At 48.1% G+C, this 22,412-nt stretch overlaps 1 long non-coding RNA gene across 2 annotated transcripts in view; it reads right to left on the reverse strand.

The window, feature by feature from the left end:
• Positions 1-5,981: 5,981 nt before the first annotated feature.
• Positions 5,982-22,412, reverse strand: part of LOC140598369 (uncharacterized) — a 30,758-nt gene continuing 14,327 nt past the window's right edge. Inside the window, exons 2-3 of one of the 2 annotated variants that reach the window (XR_012000763.1) lie at positions 13,018-13,166; positions 5,982-12,433 (exon numbers count right to left, since the gene is read on the reverse strand). This is a non-coding gene — a long non-coding RNA (uncharacterized lncRNA). The remainder of the gene's footprint in view (positions 12,434-13,017; positions 13,167-22,412) is intronic. The other variant, XR_012000762.1, reaches the window with a different exon arrangement.

Here is a 22,412-nt window from a genome sequence, read left to right on the forward strand (position 1 = left end):
AAAAATCTTTTATTTATTAGAAGTTGCCTGTATTAGAATGAGTCAAGTTATCTGTGTGGGTAGAAATGTGTTTATTTAGAAATGGAATTCCTGATTTGTGTCCAATATTTCCTAATGATCCATTTAAGGAAGGGAAATACGCCCATACAGAATCGGTTAATGAAGCCTTGAGAAACCAATAAATCTCTGCATCTATTTAACAAATGGGCCAGCTCCTGATTCAGCTTTCTCATGTCAGGAGCCTTGAGGGAATGTAGTGAGCTCCCTAAACAGATACAAAAGCTCTTATTTCATCACTGAAATATCTTTTCTGGAAGGCAGTGCTGAGCTCCAACATGCAAACCAGCTTGGTTGTAATCCTCAGGATCCCAGACAACTTGTGGTGATGGCCTCCCTATTACGTATCTCAGATTGTCCCGGTGGCCCTCCTCCCTCCCATCCTCACCCAAACCCCTGCCCCTTCCCTCAAATCCCTCTCTACTTACTGCCTGGGCCTGGAGTCTCTTTGATGAGGACAAAGTTTCCCATTGTTAGTCAGAGAGACAGCCTAAATAAATATACGTGGTCAATGGTCAGTAATTGAAGCACATTTCTGTCCTTGGCTTCTCCATCAACATACAGCACCCTCCTTCATTACCTGCTTCTTGAACCCAGAGACACAGGAGAAAGGTCTACAAGGAAACACGCAGTCTCATTTGCTTTTGTCCATGATGGCCATGGAGATAAGGTCCATAGCGTGCTGCGCGGAAGAGAGCCATGAGCTATCTAGGCACCACTGAGCTTTGGACAAACCGCTTCACCTTTCCAATCATCAGTTTTCTCATCCATAAGATGAAGTGGTTCAACTAGAAATTTCCAAGTGCCTATCTAGTCCTAAAAGAATGCTGCCTGCCCCTATGTTCCCCAGGTCACCTGCTCCTGTGTGAATTCAGTAGAACATCAAGGATTTTCCCTCTTGCCCTCCTGGAGTGAAGACAGACCCAGGGGACACCTGACACAGTGCTCTGACACTCTACCTGTCTCCACTCAATTACACGAGTCACAGGAAGAGTCAGATCTATGTGGGTTCTTGGTCTTTCCTGCTTACTAGCTGTGAGTGATCCTGGAAAATCTTTGCACCTCTGGATCTTTATCTCTAGATGTGAATGATACATCCTGCCTGGCAGAGTCAGGGGGAAGTTACAGTTGTTTATCTGTTTGTTTGTTTAGGATAATGCCTGGCTCATCACAAGGATCCTCTTGTCATCGGCTCCCTTCCTTCCTTCTTGCTGAGTCATACGAGGCTGGATGGGTCAGGAAGAAAGAAGCCAAAGAACAACCCCACAGGTGTATCAGTTAGGCTAGAGGTGAAGCTGCCAGAGCAAAGAGACCCACAGATACAGTGGCCTTAACGTGTCTAACTTCCCTCTTACGAATGGAGGTCATAAGATAGTCAGAGGTAGGAGGTTGGTGAGCCCCTCTCCTCTATGGGACCTCAACTTGCCACATCCTGTTCTTCTTCAAGATCAACTAACTCAGAGCCCACCCCCCTTGGAGCCCCTGGAGCCCTCTCATCCACAGGGATCACACGTGGTCAGCTCCTCCCAGTGGGCTCAGCGTGCACTGCCTCACAGTGCCAGATAACTTTGCACCACCAGGCTGGGAGCTCCTTGCTGTCCAGGGTCAAGCCCGCCACCCCCACCCCCACCCCCATCTCAACTCAACTTCAGCAAAGTGTTTAACTTAGTGCTTAGCTTAGTGCTTGGCTCACGGCAGGCTCTCCAGGAGGGTTTGAGAACTCCCTGCCCCTACCCCTGTGAATGCATTCCTGGAGACTTGAGCTAGCCACAATTATGAAAGCTGAGGTGTTTGCTTAGTCATCACCATCTTACATATTTTTTAGCTTAATTACCGTGCAATTTCCTCATATCCTCCCATAGATGAAAGGCAAAAATTGCATATCTTTGGGGGAGGGAGGATGTGTAAAATTAATTCCTTGATTCATCACAAAAATTCAAGAAATGTGCTTCTCGCATACAGACACAGGGGAGTATCAATTTTCCTGTAATATGCAAGATAAGAACCTCTGGGTGGAAGAGGTGACGGATGCCCAGTGGGGTGAATGTCTATACTACTAACTGTAAATCTTATATAATTGAATTTTTTAGTGGATAAACTTACCATAGTTGTTAGATTTGGTAACTGCCCCGATCTGAGCAGCTTATAGCTCGCCATCCCAAAGACCACTGTAACTCAGTCATCTACCTCAATGTTTACTTCACAGTTGTGCACTTAAAGGCAAACCACACTCCCGACGGGAACCAATGGGAGTTCCACTGAGGTATTTTAGCCCTTTTAGCCCATTTCTCTAGTAAGTGAATATTATGTGTTCTTTTTTGGCACTGGAACTTTTATAAATACGTGTACTTTTTATACCTTTATAAATATATCTGCTTTGGTTACTGGTTAAAGCCTATGTCTTTACGCTTATCCAGCCTCATAAATAGGAATGCCTTATACAGTCGTGCAGGTTGTGCACTGCAAGGCTCCAAGATGTGCTATTTACGTGGACCATGATGGCACCTCCAAAGCTATCTTGGTGTAAACCTCCATAATTTTCCAGGAAAGCCTTGTCTCATAGATTACCTGCAAATTTCTCCGCAGATGTGTGTTTGAACTCTCTGCTATTTGGTGTTCAACTAAAGCTTGATTGAGATAAGCAACCCCAAGAGCCATGAAGTATGTCTGCTCCTGGGCACTGAAGGTTTGTTCCTGGAACAACCCAGGTAAATAAAAAGCTGTGACTGTGGACCACATTGTTCTGACTCTGCATGCACTTGCTTTTACTTAATTACACTCTGGCATAAGGCATCGACCACACTGGAGAATGTGATAAGAAACATTATGAGCCTTACCATAGTTCTCTAAACGTTCTGGTGGAGGAGCTTGCTCACGATATACAACCTCTTCAGAAGGGCTCATGGGAGAAATTTCTCTCTGGTCCTAGTATCAGGAAGATGATTTTTCTGAAGAGTTTGATCTGAGAGACAAGCATTCCAACTGTAATGGTCCACATGTAACTAGACCATTTTTTCCATGTGTGGTATTGACTGTTGGAAAGCTGAGAGGCAAGTTGGTGGCCCGTACTAACTCTTATAAAGACCTCATAGCATGTGTTTCATGTTCTTGCCTCATTCCTAGCTTCATCAACTTTAATAAATTTAATGAAAGCTATTGAGTGCCCACTACGTGCCAAGTGCTCTTCTAGATCCTACCCTGAGCTTAGACAGACGTTCCCATGAAGAAGCATATATTCTAGTGGGGGGTACATGGTAAACAAATGACATAGGCATATTGGTAATATTGTCTATGTATTATATATATAATTACCTATACATGCCTATGTGTATATGTAATACTACATATGTGCATAAGCAATGTTATATATGTATTATAAAGAGTTATCTATACATACACATATATGTAATATTATAAATATTATATATGCGTATGTGTAATATTATATTAGAAGTAGAAAATAGGGATGCCTGGGTGGCTCAGTGGTTGAGCATCTGCCTTTGGCTCAGGATGTGATCCTGGGGCCCTGGAATCGAGTTCCATATTGGGCTCCCCACAGGGAGCCTGCTTCTCCCTCTGCCTGTGTCTCTGCCTCTCTCTCTGGGTCTATCATGAATGACTAATCAAAATCTTTAGAAAAAAATAAAGTAGAAAATAAATCAAGGACGGGGAAGATGGTGAGAGAGGTGAATTTTAAATAGAGTGGACATCTGAGAAAAACGCTCTGAGAAGATGCCATTTGAGCAAAGCCTGAGGAGGTGAGGGAGTGGACTATGTGGCTCCCTGGGGAAGAACATTCCAGACAGAGGGACCAGCTAATTCAAAATTCCTGAGGCAGAAGTGTACTGGGCACGTTGAAGAAACAGCAAGGGGGCCGGCGTGGCCGCAGAGTGGTGAGGGAGGAACAAGGACAGTAGCCAGAAGAAGGCCTGGGAGGGCTCTGGTGTGCTTGGATCCTGTGCTGCCTAAGATGAAAAGCATCTGAGGGTTCTGAGTGGAGGAGTGACATGATTCTCAAGGGTGACTCTAGCTAATGAACTGAGGTCAGAGAAGACAAAGGCAAACCCTGGAGACCAGTTAGGAGACAGTTATAGGAGTTCAGAGGTGATGGGGCCTGAGTAGCAGGGGCAGGTAAGAATGGGTTATATTTTGGGTGTACAGTCGACCCTCGAATGCAGTAGCAGAATAGGGGCATAGCAGATTCGGACGTACTAAGGATGAGGGGCTGGCTAGACACCAAGTGAGGATGAGCGAGTTGGATTTTCAAGCAGATATCTGGGCTGGGCGTAACAAACTGGGGGTGCTTGGCACCATGACACTGGAGGGAAGATCACAGGGTGAGTGTGGATGGAGAGGAGGTAGGTATCCCAAGAACAGGGCTCTGGGGTACTGCAAAGCTAAGAACTCACCTAAGCATCCTATTCTCATTTTTTAAAGGCTGGTATTCAATAAATTGTATTATTTTCAGTTTCATAAACCTCCTTATATTGTGCTTAGAACAAGGCAAACATAGTGGAAACCAGGGCTGGAGCACTGACATCGTGTCATTCACGTAAGAAATGTTTACTCCGAGCCAATGACATGTCAGGCATTAGTAGCTGTGGATGACCAGCCAAAGTCTCTGGCCTCCTGAAGCTTGTGCTCCAGCTGAGGACAAGGACAGTACTTGACATGTAAATAAACACACAAGACAGTTTCAGATCGTAGCAGGTTCTATAAAGGAAGTAGAACAGATAAATAGAGGGTAACTCAGGACAGGAGCTGTGGCTTCACTGAGGACATTTTATCTGAACTGAACCAGAGTGAAGAGGAGGAGCCATGCAATGTTCTGGAGGAAGAGCATTCCAGGCAGAGGGAGCAGCCAGTGCAAAGGCCCGAAATAGAAGGAGCTTGGCTTGTCGGGTGACAGAAAGTAGGCTGGCTGGTGCGGCTGGGACACGGTGAAAGGGAGAGCGGTGTAGGAGGCAGAGCCAGAGAGGGGGCAGGGGCCGCTTGTGCTGAGTCTTGCCAGCATGGGTTTCATTCAATGAAACTTTGGGATTCATTTTAAGTGCACTGGGAAGCCACTGCAGATTCTCAGCCGGGGCAGCGATGGGATGGGACTTACCCTAGCTGTGGAGTGAGTGTAGCATGGGCTGTAAGGAGCAGAGAGACTGGCATGGAGGGTGTCACGGTGGATGAGGGCCCAGCCACCGGGGGCTGGACTAGGACAGGCGCAGTGCAAGTGGGGGAGAGTGCGAGGCCTTGCCCATGGATGGAATGAAGGCAGAGAGAAGTCTTTGATGACCCTGGGTTTCGGCTTGAGCAACTAGATGGATGTCATTCCGTGGACAAGAGACCTGGCAAACAGGAAGAGGGGCGGGTTTCCCCGAGAAATAAAGAGCTCCTGTCCAGCTGTGCTAAAATTGCACTGAGATGCATGCTGGTCATTTTGCAATTCTTTGTGTTATCGACAAAGTCCTACATTCATTGTTCATTCGACGTCACACTCCCACCAGGCATGTTTCAGAGTTTCAATTTCTCCACATCCTCACCAGCACTTGTTATTCTGTTATCTTTTTTGTTTTAGCCATCTGAGTGTGTGTGAGATGATACCTCGCTGCGGCCTTGATTCACATTTTCCTAATCTGATGACGTGGGATATCTTTTCATCTGTCAGTTTCTGGCCTGCAGGGTTTTGGGTCCCAGGCCGGGATGCCGGGGCATGGCTGTATTTAGAACATGCTGTTGACCTTCCCATCAGATCTAAGGAGGAGCATGTTTCATCAGAGTGTGAGCAAACATCGAGGCCTTTTCTAAAAACAGATGTGGTTTTTTGCCTGAGAGCCCGGCAAAGGACATTAACGTTGTAAGTTTTAAAATTATTTCACAAACTTAACGAGCAAAGGGGGGAAAAACTACGATGAATAAGATAGAAGAGAAACTCGATTAGAAGAAAATTTTATTATTTAATCTGATTCCAAACTTGAATCTTCTTCCACACGTACGCTTTCATCCTACGAGTAAGTGTCATGATGAAATCACTCTGCTTTTTAGAGCTCATAATGGTAGCAACCTCAAACCAAGGCCGATTAAACAAACACACAAGTTCGCCATCATCCGCACGCTGTCCTATTCTCTGATGGGACTTCCGTGAGATGCTGATGGGTCAAACAGTTTTGATCTTCTGGAAAGCAGCTAGTCCGACAGAGGGTGAAAGAGGAAACAGAAGGTGGGCAGCCGGCTGCTGAAGGCAGCACTGGTATCTCATAAAGGCCCAGGCCTACCACTTCCCAGGCATGTGGTTTCAGGCAAATTACTGACTTTCCATAAACCTCCATCTCTTCCTCTGAAAAACGCAGCTCAGTTTACTTACTTAAAAAGGCTGATTTGGGGCACAAATCAACAGTGAGGGAGGGAGCACCCACCCAGCCTGCTAAGAAGTGCTACATGAAGGACACTACTGGTATGTCATCTTTCCCCTCAACCCTCAGTAGGAACTCTCTTTCCTTTCCTTTTCAACCTCCCTCCTAGGTGCCAAACCCCAACCCCAGGAATAATGCCAGACCTTCAGAAGTTACTCAGCAGAAGTTGTCTTAGAGGAGACAAACCCAGGTGTCCAGAGGAACAGAATATCAAAGAGATAAATGGATTTGGTCATTTAACAAATACTTGTTGGTGCCTCTTATGCTCCAGAGACTGTGTTAGGTACCAGAGAAACAGCTGTGAACAAGACAGACAAAAACCCATGCCCTCGTGGAGCTTCCACACTAGCTAGAGAGACTAGAAAGACTCCGAACAGATCGATCACCAGGGTGCGCTGGGGGTGAACTGGTGGGGAGTGCTCTGGAGAGAAATGAGGCGGGGAAGATGAGGCTGGAGATGGGTGCCTGTTCCTAAGGATGCCAATTCGCAGTTCTAAGGGGTGAATTCTTTGGAGGTGAATTAGGTTTCTGGGGCTCATTTCTAAAGAGACCTCACCTTCCTTCCAGGGCAGCCAACACTCTGCTCCCAAGCGTGCAGCAGCTGAGCTCAGCCGAGGGCACTGTCAGGCCAGACAAATGCAAGACTGGCCAGCGCTGCACGCCACCCAACCCTGAGAATTAGATCACCTTGGGAAAGACTCTCCACCTTGGCTCTGAGTAAAAAAGGCCTGCACTGTGCTTCCTTAAATAGCACCGGACAGAGACCAGTTTCATACACTTCAAAGCCCTTCCCTGTCTGCATTGTATGAATGACACATTCCTATCTAAACTCACCCAGACTAACAGCCACTAATTTCCTAGCAACCCTGCCCTAACAGTTCTGGCATGGAATGGAATTAATTCTAGCACAGAACTGGAAGTTTATACTGCAGGAAAAACAAAAAACCTTTCAAAACTCTTCCTCCATGTCTGCCCGACTACTCAATCTCCACCTCCATGCACCATCTTTGACCAAGTCCAACAGGTGGTTCTCTCCCTGTAGCACCGGGCAAGCCCTAACTGTGTGACAGCAGTGCTGAGAACCCTCTGCCTAAATAATCATACAGCTTGCATTTATTTACACTGAGCCACCTCAGGCTATTTCTTGACTATGGAATCATCCATTTTCTGCCTCATGACAACTTTTGTAGGAAGCCCGGACAAGTCTATACGGAAACAGATTGAGAATCACATCGTGTAAGGGTAAAAAGGCTTTAGAAAACCGGCAAAGTGTGGCAGGTAGGTTGTATCTTGGGCTCCTGTCCCATGTGCCTGGTGCTGGCTCCATGTGGCTCCGGTATGTAAAGGGGTCCCTCGGGCAGCCAAGTGGGATGGAAGCAAAGGATGACAGACTACTGATGTCCACCGTGGACAAGACACAGGAGCCAGGCATGCCCCTTGGATGTTTGTTATGTCTGACCCAGTTCCAGCTTCTCATCTTACAAGTGAGGGAGCTGATACTCAGAGAATTGGGGTGACTCCATCAAGGTCACATTGCCACTGAGAAACAGCCAGACCTCGAACCCAAGCATCTAGATTCTCACCTGAGAATTGCTGTCTAAATCCACTCTTTTTTGCTCTCATTCATAATGTCTACAGAGGGCTGATTTCATGAGGCCAGGAGGGCCAGGGAACCTGGCTGGCGCTGTGTAATGCCTGCCATGTGGCCCCTGGTAATCTGCTGTCCAGGGCTCCCAGCCTGGCTCCTGCTCCCTCTGCACCCTCCCAACAGGACTGCTTGCCTCAAGCTATTGTGAACCCAGCAAGGAGGGTGATGGTCCTGCCCATGAAGAAATCTACAGTGATTCACAGAGGCCTGGACCCCTGACCCAGATGTTATTCCCTTTTTGCCATAGTCATGTTACCTTCAGAATTCTTATTATCCCAGTTTGGATGGGCTCAAGCTTGTGAGAATATGCACAGATCTGCTTTTACGTTTTTCTCAGAGTGATGCTGACACACATTACATTTACTTCTTTTAAAACATAGCTTACATGGCTACGAATAACTGACTCCTTTGATGAGAAAATACATTCATACGTAGATGTCACTGGAAGGGAAAAGGGACCAGAAAGGTTTGTTTGTTTTAAATTTATCATAGGACATCTTTCTTTTAAAAATAAAATAAAATAAAATAAATCCTAGCTCAACTGATGATGTGCCTTTTCCTTTGGCCCAACACCTGGTCTCCTGCCAGGTCCCACGCTGGTCATCACCTCCTCCTGAAATGTTCTATTCTTACAGGACAAACCCTGTTCTCCCCTTCAGGGTCTAAAGTGCTCCTTTGTCTTGGGGTAAGAAAAGAACATTTGTTTAGTTCAATGGACTTATTTTGAGTATCTAAAAGGTGCCAGGCATGTGCCAGGCACTCAAGGCTTAGAAGTAAATGCAATAGGTCCCTGCCCACAGGAAATTTAACTGAAACTTAAATTGAGCCCGAGAAACACAGAGTTGAGCCTGTGTCATTTAAGCTTCGCCCTAAATCCACTCTTCTGTGGTCATGCACTGTGTCTCTTTTGTTCCCCACTCTGTCCCCAGGACCGAGCACAGTGCCTGGCACATGGTGCCAGGAAAGACTGGTGACTCATTGAATCACTGATTCCTTAATGACCACCCTACAAGGCACACAACATTTTTCTCCTTTTACAGAGAAAGAACTGAGGCTGCCAGCAGCTAAGGACCCTCTCCCAAAGTCTCCTGGTAGTGATGACCCAGGCATTTGTTTTTAAATCCTTTGCTTTTTCTCCTGTGTAGCACATCCTACCACTTCCCTTTCTAGACCTAGTGTTCTCATCTGTAAATTCGGGGGAGCAGCCTGGATGATCCCGTGATCCCTTAAAGCTCTAAATTTTGTAGCCAATGTCCAAAGTTGGTACTAGCATGCATACCCTATTTTCCCTGGGTGGGTTCTCATGAGTTTTTTTCTTAAGAGACACTTCTCCTGTTCCCATCATACTTCAGCTCTTTGAGTTTAATATTCATTGTGTAAGCTGTTTGTAGTACCCCTAGATCTGTGTTCTTTGCTCAGGGACTTCTCATTTCTTAAAGTGCATGGCTGTGTAAACCTGCCTTATCTGGACTATGTAAATCACACACTTTACTTCCCCATGCCAAGAATTTCTCAAGGACAGCAGCCAGCTTTTGGTGCTCCGTGGCAGGCTTCAAAGAATCCCATGCCTTAAGATGGACAAAATATTCCTTGGAAATGACAACTCTCGATTTTAAAAGGAAAGATACAGATTTTTACAATTTTGTGGGATCATAAAACTGCATTTTTATATACTAACCATGAAAACTCAAAAATGAAATTAAGAATTTCATTTGCAATAGCATCAAAAGGAAGAAAATATTTCAGAACAAATTTAACAAAAGAAGTGCAATACTGGTACACTGAAAATTAAAAAACATTATTGTAGACAACCGAAGAAAAAAAAATACATGGAGAGATAGCCTATTTTTGTAGACTGAAGGACTTAATATTGTTAAGATAGCCACACTCCCTAAATTGATTCACAGATCACACACAATCCCTGTCAACATCCTGGCTGTTTTTTTCTACAGAAATTGACAAACTGATATTAAAATGTATGTAGAAATGCAAGGGACCCAGAATAGCTAAAAGGATATTGAAAAAGAATAAAGTTAGAAGACGTATACACCCTGATTTCAAAATTGCAAAGTGTAGTAATCAAAACATTGTAACACTGAGATAATGATAGATATATAGATAAGTAGAGTAGAATTGAGAGTGCAGAAAGAAAGTCTTACATTTATGGTCAATTGATTTTGACAAGGGTATTCAGACAATCTGATGAGGGAAAGAGTAGTCTTTGTAACAGAGGGTTCTGGGACAAGTGGATATCCACATACAAAAGGATGAAGTTGGGGGATCCCTGGGTGTCTCAGCAGTTTAGTGCCTGCCTTTAGCTCAGGGTGAGATCCTGGAGTTCCAGGATGGAGTCCCACGTCGGGCTCCTTGCATGGAGCCTGCTTCTCCCTCTGCCTGTGTCTCTGCCTCTCTCACTCTCACTCTGTGTCTCTCATGAATAAATAAATAAAGTCTTAAAAAAAAAAGAGGCAATAACAAGAATAGTGAGGATAAGGAGAAATTGGAACCCTCCTTCCTTATTGGTAGGTATGCAAAATTGCAAAATAGTGTTCAAAAAGTTCAACACAGAGTTACCACATGATCTAGCATTTCTACTCCTAGGGTGTGTGTGTGTGTACATACATGTATGAAAACATTTGAATGCACAAAAACATGTACATGACTATTGTTAGCAGTATTATTCATAATAACCAGGAAGTGGAAATAGCCCAATACTCATCAACTAAGGAATGGATAACAAAATATGGTATATCCATGCAATGGAATACTATTTGGCAATCAAAAAGAATGAAGTGCTGATTCATGCTACAAGTTTTTGAGGAAATGGTTAGTGATGAAAATATTCTGGAACTGAATAGTAGTAATAGTCCTACAACTCTGATGGTGGTAAAAATTATGATATATAAATTACACCTTAACAAAGCTGTTTAAGATAAATCTTGTGGGAAATTCAATGGAAAATGAGAGGTTAAGTGAAAATCCCAGGCTAACCCCCACTCTTAGCACCTAGAAGGCTCCCCACAACTGTGGCAACAGTCACACCCATAGAACTCTGAATCTGTGGATATTCAAAGGCTATTTTACCTGATGATTCTTCAACCTCTCAATGGTATCCCCACTAGGTGATTACCCAACCTGTGCTTGACTAGGCTGTTTTCTCCCTCTCCAAGCATTTGCTGAATATCTACTATGTGCTCAGCTCTGGGCTAGACATTGAGAATATACTTTGTGCCGTGGTTGTCTCTGTAATATAACCAACATGTATTTGAATATTTATAATATGTCAGGCACTTTATTGGTTTCTATTCATTTTTGTTTGCTTGTACCTCTTTTAGTTTGGGCTCTCCCAGAAACAGATACTGAGACAAAGATTCAGTGGAAACAGTTTTTTCAGGAAGTGCAAGCCCTTACCACCTCCATGCTCTCTCTATCCCTCTCTCTCTCAGGAAAAAAAAAAAAAAAATTAAAAAAAATACCTTCCTCCTTCCACACACTGGAGATGGTGTACAAAACGTATAATAATGCCATGAATTAGGTCAAGGTAAACGAATAGAAGTCTTTCTGCTAAGGCGAAGAATATCCTTCTAATCAATGCAGACAACGGATGCTTTGTCTCACCATATCCTTTGTCAAACACTAGATCTCCAAAAATACCTCCAAAACTATTTTTTGGAAAGGGAAAACTGAGTTGCCAGCTTTATCATGATAAATGAGGTCACAAACTTGACAGAGTCTCAGTAGGTGAGGGGTTTGGGGGTTTTGAGGTCCAGTATAAGGCAAGATTTTCTCTGCAGGCCCTTGATTAGAATTGAGTAAGGCGTACAGTATAATAAAGACTGGTGAACACAGGAGAGGGCTGTCACTGAGGTGAAGGTTGCAGGGAGTCATGGGAAGTAAACAATTGTTTGGTGTTAATTATTGACCGGTTGAACCATCAAGTATTTGTTTAAATGTTTAAATGGTTTTGAGGAGGAAGTTCCTGTGGTGAGCAGTTATTTGCAACTTTATCTTCTCGATAAATGTTTTCTGATATAGGAAAGTGCTTATGTTGCAGAAAGGTGTGTGGGCACAAATGGTTTCTCCTGGCACTTTCCACAGGAGCCTACGACGTCACACACTAAGACAGAATCCAGTGAAAGCAGCTCTTTAGGACAGCAACAATCTGCCACCCAGACCCCAGTAAACCTTACTGAAGAGGGGGAAAGACACACACTTCCCATCTTTAAGGAGCAGCCTTAGGAGGACCTGCTGGCTCAGTTGGTAGAGCATGTGACTCTTGATCTTGGGTTGTAAGTTCAAGCCCCACGTTGGCTATAGAGATTACCTAAAAAATAAAAAAAAATTTTTTTTTAATTTAAGGAGCAGGATTAGAGGGGAAGTCCTAGAATGCAGGGGTATGACAGCTTCTGTGGCTGGCAGTGGAACATGTCTCCCACGGGCCTGGGGACATGCTGAGAAGGGGGAGAATCCGAGCAGTGAGGTTTCTTAAATCACTCCTCCTGGCCTCACTGCCAGGTGGGCAGCTCTCCCACGGATGCCACAAAGGAAGTTACAGGAAATCTGACCTCCGCCAGTCCCCACTCCTGGCCCCTGCTTCTTCAGGGCTCATACTGGCTGCTGCCCCCCACCCCTTTAAGATTTTATTTATTTATTCATGAGAGACACAGAGAGAGAGGCAACACGGGCAGAGGGAAAAGCAGGTTCTCTGCAGGGAGCCCGATGCGGGACTTGATCCTGGGACCCCAGGATCAAGCCCTGGGCCCAAGGCAAGTGCTCAGCCACTGAGCCGCCCGGGCACCCTGTGGCTGCGGTCTTACTCCCTTCGGAAGGCGCCCTTCCCACGCTGGGCTGGGGGATGGCAGGAGTTTCAAGCAGGACTCGTTCTGCTACCCTTGCCTATAGAATCACCAAAATCGCAGGGACTGGCCACCACTTCCTCTCCAAGGCCACCTAGCGCTGATGCCTGGCAGGTGGAACCTCCGCCAGGCCTGGCCGGCCCATCGCCCTGGCTCCTCGCAGGCAGGCAGGCAGGCAGGCAGGCAGGCAGGTTTCCTTTCCTGACAAAAGAAATAGAGGCTCAAGTTCAAGTCAGCAAAAGAGCCGGAATCATCAACCAGGTCTTCGGACTCCGCCCAGAGCTCTTTCTGGGGTAAGAAATATCCTATTTTTTCATCCTGCAAACAATTGTGATAGAATCATTGTGTCAGGCTAGGGCTTCACATCCAAACACGAGAACCTGCTCCTACCAACCTGGAAACGTGGTCGCCCGTGGCTTCGATCTGCAAGGCCTTGCTACTCAAACATTCAGAAATACGAGTGATTATTTTTTCCATTATGAGAGTAATAATGCTCATCCCAGAAAATGTGTTTTGAGAGTCGATTCGTGGATTTTTGTGTTTGTGAAGAAAAGGCTTTGGTCCTTTCTTGAGAAAGAGTGACCTCATCTTAAAGGAATGAACGCTCCTGGAAAAGAGCTGTGTGTCAAGGTCCCAGCGGTTTTATGTTTCTAAGAGAGGACGGGGCTCTTTTCACTCTCCAGCAGAGTAAATAAGTTTTTATGTTCCTAAGCGCTTGATTTTTCAGTTTAACAGGCCATCCTGTCCTTTCCAACAAGCTGTTAAGCCTTATTGCATAAGAGACGGAAGACAATGAGAGTCATTGTGCCCAAGAGCTGGGGTGGGGGCAGCGCTCCAGGCAGAGGGGCTCACCCGACCCTGACACCCTGACACCGAGGTGATCTGAAGGGAGGTTTGCTGGCCTCAAAGTGCCGAGAGATGGGATGGGACAGGGCTGGGGAGAGAGCACTGGTGGAAACGTTCTGCTGTCCGAGGGGCATGGCTGGACCTGCGCCTGCCCCCCTGCCCCAGGGCCCACTTAAGCTGTGGGGGCCCCTAGAGAGGGCAGGTACCCAAGGGACCGGGCAAGTGCGAGGAAGTGAAGCTGCACCTTCCTTCTCGCACTTCTCTGTACCCCCAGGACACCTGCAGGGCCCCGGGAGCCTAGTCCTAGCCCAGGGCCGATTCCTGTTTCTGTGTCTAGTGACTGGACAAGAACTGCTGGTGCCTCCCAAGCTAAGAGGTGGAGGATGAACGAGACACCAGTGTCACGGTACACAGAAATGTTATGCAAATCCTGCATGCTTCCCCGTCCCCACAAGCACCCCAATCTCTGTGGAGCCCTTCCAGATCTGGAGGGGTTGGCTCCAGCTCTCTCTCCCCGTCCGCAGGCTGTGGCAGCTGTACAAATGCAGCTTTTAACCAGAAAACTTTTAACCAGAAAATTCCACCCTCTGAGAACGATGGGCCTCAGCGCTCAGAAACGCTGGTGACAGCATTCACCACCGTCCTTGTCCCCAAAGTCAGCAGCATCTCAGGCACCATGAAAAGCTACCTGGGATTTTGAAATTTGGGCCTTTGCAGCAGAAGATGCCTATGAGTGGAAAGAATAAGTCCTGGTGTCAGCAGAGCAGTGAGTGCCCATGAGTGGCAGCTCGGGGATTCAGGACCCCCTCACCGCTGGGGGTGAGTGTGGGGCACATGTTCCTCCAGTCGCCCCTGCTTGGGGCCTAAGTGGGATCAGATGGCTTGTATGTGACCTCCCAGACATGATGCAAGTCCAACAGTCTCTTGGCTACTGTCTCTCCAATCACAGCAAGCCTCCCACTACCCCCGGGGGGCAAGTCTGAACCTTGGCTTGGGCATCCTGAGGATCACATGCATTTTTGTTTAATTAAATTGAATTTGATGACATACAAGCCACGTGTGTTAGGGGAATCATCCCTCCACCACCCCCCACCACCCCCAAGGTGTCCATGTCCTCATCCCCTAAACTGCGACTATGTTAGGTTGCATGGCAAAGGGGAATCAAGATTCCAGATGAAATTAAGTTGCCGACCAACTGGCCTTAAGACTGGGAGTTTAGCCTGGATTCTCCAGGTGAGCCTCATAAATACCAAGGGCGCTTAACAGGGAAGAGGGAGGCAAGGCCGGAGGTTGAAGTGATGCACTGGGAAGACCCAGCGTAACCCTGTGGACATCCTGATTTTCGCCCCACGAGACCCATGTTGGGCTTGCGGCCTCCGGCTCTGTAACATGATGAAGCGGCGTCATAGAAGCCGAGTCTGTGGTAATTCGTTACGGAGGCCCTAAGGAACGAATTACGTATTAACCATTCAAGAAACAGCCCTCTGGGTATTGACGAATGTTCCAGAGTCTTCAAACTCTGCTTCAAAAAGACAATGACTCTTGCTTCATTTTCTGGTTTCTCCAGATCTTGCATCTCAAGGGGAAAAATAAAGCTCCTAGAACTCATGGCTGCAAAACCAGTTTGAGGAGTCTCAACTATGCGGGCAACGGGTATAATAAAGTGCACTTTCCCCAGTCCCCGCCTTTGCCCATCCAGCCCAGTCTGGGTCAAATTCCAATCTCAGGTCCAGTTTAAATCTCACCTTCCCTCTGTCCCCGAGAAATCCCTGAAGGGGTGGGGGGGCTGAGGCAGTCGTAGCTCCTCTGGTCAGCATTAGCCTGCGCCCTTAACCTCTCCCCTGGGTGGTTCTTGCCTCACCTGGCCAGTTGGCTTGTTGCCAGCAACTACGGAGCAGCCTCTCAGCGCTCAGCCCAGGCAGTTCCCACAGGCCTCCTGCCTTCAGACATCTCTGGGTTTGGGCCTCAAAGTTTCATGGGTGCCTCCGAACGACACGAACATAACTTGTGCCCCCCAAGAACTTTCCCAGTCCTGCCACATTCTGCTCCATTCAGCTGGCCCCCTCCATCGTAGGGCACAGCCAGCTCTCCACCTCACTCTGGGGAGGAAGTCACCTGCCCCTGTGACCACTGACCTGGTCAGAATTCATCCTCTTCCCCACCCCCCTTCCCGGGGCTCTGCTGCTATTGCAGAACAGAGTGGGGGAAGGCTGCAGGCAGTCGTGGTCTGGCCCTTCTATAGAATGAGGGGCTCCTAATGCTCAGGGGCCTCCACTTGTCCATGTAACTTCCCATTCCAGCTGCCTTCCAAACATCCCGTCCTTTGATGATGCCTTCTCTAGAAATCTTCTTGGTTGGTTTTAACAACCACTACCCTATTAAGGCGGAGGACCTGAAACACAGCTCTCTGAGTGAGGACTCTAAGAGTTAGATTTCAGCCCTGCAGAAGTAGAAATAGAAAAGAATCCAAGAGTTTTACTAAATACAGTAAATTAGTATCTGGGTGGACAGAAGCAAAGCCTATGAGCCTGAGGCACTTCTCAGGAAACAGCCCTTCCCATTCTCTGAGCCTCCAGCTGCTAAGGGACTGACTTTGGCTCTGGGCAGAGCCACACTAGGGCCTCTGCCTGTGGCCCAGCTCCTCAGGCCTCCCTGCGTACCCGGTGTAGGTGAGGCCAATGAGCCAATTGGCCAACTGAGGCCAATGTGTACCCACTTGTACCCTCTCACCTGCTCCTACCGGGCTTTCTCCCAGTAACCACCTCTGAGTCCCAAGTAGCTGAGGGTGCTCCCCTGGGAGGGTATGCCTGGATGTGCAGTTACTGTTACAAGTGCGGCTCTCTAACGCCCTGGAGATGGGAGTGGTCTGCGGAAAGGGGAGCACCCATAAAGGGTCTCAGAGTCATGCACTTGTGTCCTTAAGTCTTATAGGTGTTCTGGGTTTCATTTAACCAACGCTTTGCACTTCTAATATTCTAAGCGATTTCCAAACCTTAACCCACATGACCTCATAGCAACCCTCTGAGCTAGGAACCATACATGGATGGCTACTTGATAGGGGGAACAGCCTTGAAAGCCACCCAAAGTCACTCGGTGAGTGGTGGGACAGAGCTGGAATTTTTTTTTAATGTGATTTTATACGTATGTTTTACTCCCAAGCTCTTCTTCTCCCTGTGGCCCAGTGACGTGACTGAGGAGCCAGGCTGAGGACAGATGCAGGCTGAAGTCAGAAGCGTGCCTGGCCCTGAACACCTGACGCTCTGCTCAGCGTGGCTCACTGTGCCCGGCTGTCTCCCTGGAATGAGTTCTCCAGAAGGCCCCTATACCCCCTTAAAGATAGACCACTATCCGGCAGCCCAGACAGCACCAGAGGGGCCCGAATTCCCAGCAGAAGAGGAGAAAGCTTTGACTCTGCTGGGAGTGGTCTCCTTGATCTGATACAGAATTTAGGGTCTAGCTCTGACTGCTTTCCTCTCAGGCAGGATCTTTTAATTTTTTTTAAAGATTTTATTTATTTGAGAGAGAGAGCCCACAAACGGGGGGGAGGGACAGACTCCCCACTGAGCAGGGAGCCTGGTGCAGGGCTCCATCCCAGGACTCTAGGATTATGACCTGGGCCCAAGGTAGATGCTTAACCGACTGAGCCACCCAGGCACCCCTGAGCCAGGATCTTTAGAGAGTGACCATTTCTCCCGGCCAGTGGCTACTCCCTTCTCACCCCAAGAGGCTCTGGAGGCTTGATGAAGAGCAAGTAGGAGCATCACAGGCTCTGCAGGCCGGGCTGGAAGTAACTGCTAGTGATCTCTGAGCCGAGAGAGGACCCTGGGCTCCTCCACCTGCCCCGGGAATGGTGGCCCAGCCACAGGGGACGGCGTGTTCCGCAGGGAAGACCCACCTTGCCTTTGCCCAGTAAGTGCACCAGATTAAAAAACTCAGGTGTGATGCAATTGAAGACAAGAGTTGAAAAGACACCGGGTGGTTTCAATGTACCCTCAGTGTGAGGATGAAGGAGGCCCAGCCCTGCAGGTTCCCTCCCCCGCATTCCGAACCTGGGTGGGGGCGCCGCCTGGGCACCCCAGCCCCGGGAGGAGGCTGGCCCGGCTCCAGCCTTGGAGACAAACAAGAGCTGGTGCCCTGGGAGGGGACGGCCACCCTCCCAGGCCTCCCTTCCCGCCAGGGTTTGGGCTCTTGCCTTCAATGCTAATGAGCAGCTCCTAAACACAAATACGCTCCGTGGCACCTGGAGGCGGGCAGAGTGACTTCGGGAATGATTGTGGGCCAAGGCCAGGCCCCGGCCGAGTCAGGGTGGTGCCACCCGTGGAGTGCGGTGGCCTGAGAGGGCAGGAAGGCTGGCCGCTCCTCCCAGACGGCTGGCTCAGGGGGGCCACGGGGCCACCCCGCAGTCATATACCTCAGTCACAGACACTTCCCCCTGACAGACGGGCATGAGCAAGGCGCCCTCCCTGACACTCAGATATGGGACAGCTTCCAGAAGGTCCAAGATCAGCCCCAGTCTCCGAGAACGCTTACGCGATGATGAAAGGCAGGCAGCACGCCCACATTCCTGCCCAGCCCTGCACCCGCGCCCCCAGAGCCGGGCGCTAAGTTGGCAGAAGGTGTGCACAGGTGACGCTCTGAGCTCGAACTCGGGCCACTGGTGCCCGGAGAAAACCACCAGGGATGTGTGAGGCTCCTTGGAGCCCATTTGCCTGAGCACTTCCCCGTTCATGGAGAGAGAGAGCTGTAGGAAGCAGCAGCCCTGCCCGCACCCCCTGCCCCTGCTGGGAAGAGGCCCAGAGGCCAACACCAGTGGGGCCGTTCCTCTTCCTGGGGCTGGGAATTCACTGTCCCATTCCCACGCGACCTGCTGGGATTCCTCTGGTCCTTGGAATGTCGGGCCTCCCTCTCTGCCTCCGCCTTGTCTCTGTGCGGTGTCCCCAGGCCCAGGCCTGGGTGGAGGAGGTGGCCATGGCGATGCCCCCCCCCCCCCAGCTGCGTCCCCTCTTCCTCGGGCCTGCGTGCTCTGTGACTCTGCCCGGGGATTTCTCTGTCTGCAGCGAGGTGCTTGGCCCCCAGCAGGCCAGCCCACACTTGCTGGGAGTTCGTGCCCTCCACCAGTGATGGAGGGAATTGGCAGGCACACCTCCCCAGCCTCCTGGCCCTGTGGATGCAGGGGGGGGGGGGGGGGGGCAAAGCCAGGCAACCTCCACACCATGTCCCGGACATCCCCAGCCTGGGGACATTAACCTACTCGCTCAATGCATTTTGAATGTGCTTCCTTCCCTTCCTTCCTTCCTTCCTTCCTTCCTTCCTTCCTTCCTTCCTTCCTTCCTTCCTTCTTCCTTTCTCCTTCCTTCCTTCCTTCCTTCCTTCCTTCCTTCCTTCCTTCCTTCCCTTATCAGCGCCCTTAAACCACGGTGGCTGAGCAGCATTAAAAAGAGGGAACATCCAAGAGACAGTGCCTCCTTTAGGATTCCATCAAGGCTAAATCCAGGAGAAAAGCAGTCCCTGACGAAGTGGGCTCTTACCACCATCTTGGGTTAGTAATTACATCAGTCTCAGCAACCACAGGGCTTGGGGCCACTGGGGACACAACTGTGGCACCCTCATCCTTCTTTCTGTGGTGCCTGGCACAGGTATGACACTTATAGGTTCTCAGTAAACGCTGAACAAGGCAGAGATCACCCCAGGGAAGCTCAGTGGAAAGGGGCTCTTCAAAGACTCCCCCACCCCATGAAAGAGAACATCTCTTTGACTTTCTATCCTTCTGAAGCCACTAAGGAGCAACAGTTGGGCGTCGGGCCATCCCATTTTTCTCTGGCACTGGAGGAGTCAACTTTCACTGCAGGGCTCCCGAGCTGACACAGGACTCCTCCCTTATGTAAGAATGGTGAGGCAATCTCCAGGGGAGAAGCGGGGAGCTGGGCCTGCGCTCCAGGGCAGAAGGCAGGGCGGTAGACTGCACATTGCCCTGACCCTCTACCCGAACAGGATGGACGGGGCTCTTCACATGCTGTTTCTACAGAGCCCACCCGGGGCACGGCTCCCACAATGTGATAATATTTGGCCATGGCATTTATTTATCGCACATAATTAGAGGGCAGGGAACCACGAAGATGTTGAAACATCCTGGGTAGAGCTAAGCTTGGGAATAAGCTCGAGGAGTGCTGTTTCTTATAACCCTAACTGAATAATTCCCTAAATAGTAAAAGAAGGAAAAAGAAGAGAAAAAAAGGTACTGGCACTTGAAATGAAATCAAGTGATATTTGTCACCCACGGGTCTCAGGCTCCTGGTCCCCAGAGACTCCCAGTCACTGCCTCAAGGTCTCAGAGTCTGTCCATGCTCCCAGGTTAGTAAGCATGGCTTAAGACCTGGGAGAAACTGATGAACCACTGTGTCTGGGCCTTTCACTTCCTTGGCCTGAGTCACATCAAGCAAGCTCACCTCTCCTCCCCGAGCAATGCAGAGAAATGGGGAAGGTGCCCAGACCTGGGTGTGGTGTTGTTGGGATCTAGCCAGGCTCCAGATTTTCTGGCCAGATTCTCTCCCCAGAGCAGCCTGGACAACTCACACAGGTAGCACCCTTGTGTTTTTGGAAAAGGAAGCACCAAATGGAAGGGGAGAGGGGAGGAGGCTAATCAGGCCCCTCTGCCCAGGCACAAAAAGTTTGCTAGGAAATGGCTTTAAATGTCACAGATGATTTGCCCCAGGAGGGACCCAGTCCCCACTGGACTTGGCCCCTGTGAAGTATTCAATACAGCCAGCCACTGTTATTTTTCCCCAACTAAACTGTACATCCCTTGAGGGCAGAAGCTCATTCTCACAGCCTTAGCTGTTTTCCACACGCCTTGCAAATAACACACAGCCACGAATGTGTTGATCTTTGATCTTCTATTGTATAGGACCATTTCCTTCTGGAAAGAAAAAGCCAGGAAACTTGGTACAGGTTGTGAAAAAGACACTTTGTCCAATAAAATGATTTTCAGTTTCATATTTTAAAATAATTAACCTATCCACTGGAAAAAGGACAGTCTCCTCAATATATGGTGCTGGGAAAATTGGACAGCCATTTGCAGAAGAATGAAACTGGACCATTCTCTTACAGCATACACAAAGATAAACTTTTCATCAAAATGGATGAAAGATCTAACTGTGAGACAAGAATCCATCAAAATCCTAGAGGAGAACACAGGCAACACCCTTTTTGGGAACTGGGCCACAGCAACTTCTTGCAAGATACATCTATGAAGGCAAGAGAAACAAAAGCAAAAATTAACTATTGGGACTTAATCAAGATAAAAAGCTCCTGCACAGCAAAAGAAACCATCAACAAAAGTGAAAGACAACATACAGAAAGGGAGAAGATATTTGCAAATGACGTAGCAGATAAAGGGCTAGTATCCAAGATCTATGAAGAACTTACTAAACTTAACAGCAAAGAAACAAACAATCCAACATGAAATGGGCAGAAGACATGAACAGAAATTTCACAGAGGAAGACCTAGACATGGCCAACAAGCACATGAGAAAATGCTCTGCATCACTGGCCATCAGGGAAATAGAAATCAAAACCACAATGAGATACCACCTCACCCCAGTGAGAATGGGGAACATTAACAAGGCAGGAAACAACAAATGTTGGAGAGGATGTGGAGAAAGGGGAACCCTCTTGCACTGTTGGTGGGAATGTGAACTGGTGCAGCCACTCTGGAAAACTGTGTGGAGGTTCTTCAAAGAGTTAAAAATAGACCTGCCCTACGACCCAGCAATTGCACTGCTGGGGATTTACCCCAAAGATACAGATGCAGTGAAACAGCAGGACACCTGCACCCCAGTGTTTATAGCAGCAATGTCCACAGTAGCCAAACTGTGAAAGGAGCCTCGGTGTCCATCGAAAGATGAATGAATAAAGAAGATGTGGTCTATATACACAATGGAATATTCCTCAGCCATTAGAAAAGACAAATACCCACCATTTGCTTCGACATGGATAGAACTGGAGGGTATTATGCTGAGTGAAGCAACTCAATCGGAGAAGGACAAACATTATATGGTCTCATTCATTCGGGGGAATATAAAAAATAGTGAAAGGGATTAAAGGGGAAAGGAGAGAAAATGAATGGGAAATATCAGAGAGGGTGACAGGACATGAGGGACACTTAACTCTGGGAAACAAAACAAGGGGTAATGGAAGGGGAGGGGTAATTGGGTGACAGGCACTGAGGGGGGCACTTGGCGGGATGAGCACTGGGTGTTATGCTATATGTTGGCAAATAAAACTCCAATAAAAATTTTTTTTAATTTGAAAAATAAAATAATTAACCTAGATGTCCACAGCTATGATTTGTCCTGGAATGTTTAAACGAGGATAATAGTTGAAAGCTGAAATAAGCAAAGCAAGCCAGAAATAATCTAGCCTGTTTGGGTGAACATCACAACGGGTCTTTAGGAAAGCATGCACAATTATACTTTCAGAAAATAAACCTTTGCCTGAGGCCTGACTCTTGGCAGACAAAATGGTCCAGACAGGCATCCCCTTGCCCCAAAGATGCACCTTGGGCTGCTGCTAAGTGCTTCCTGGGCAGACCGTGGTGGGCAA

This window comes from Vulpes vulpes, chromosome 3 (assembly GCF_048418805.1).
Source record: "Vulpes vulpes isolate BD-2025 chromosome 3, VulVul3, whole genome shotgun sequence".
Classification (NCBI taxonomy): Eukaryota; Metazoa; Chordata; class Mammalia; order Carnivora; family Canidae; genus Vulpes; species Vulpes vulpes.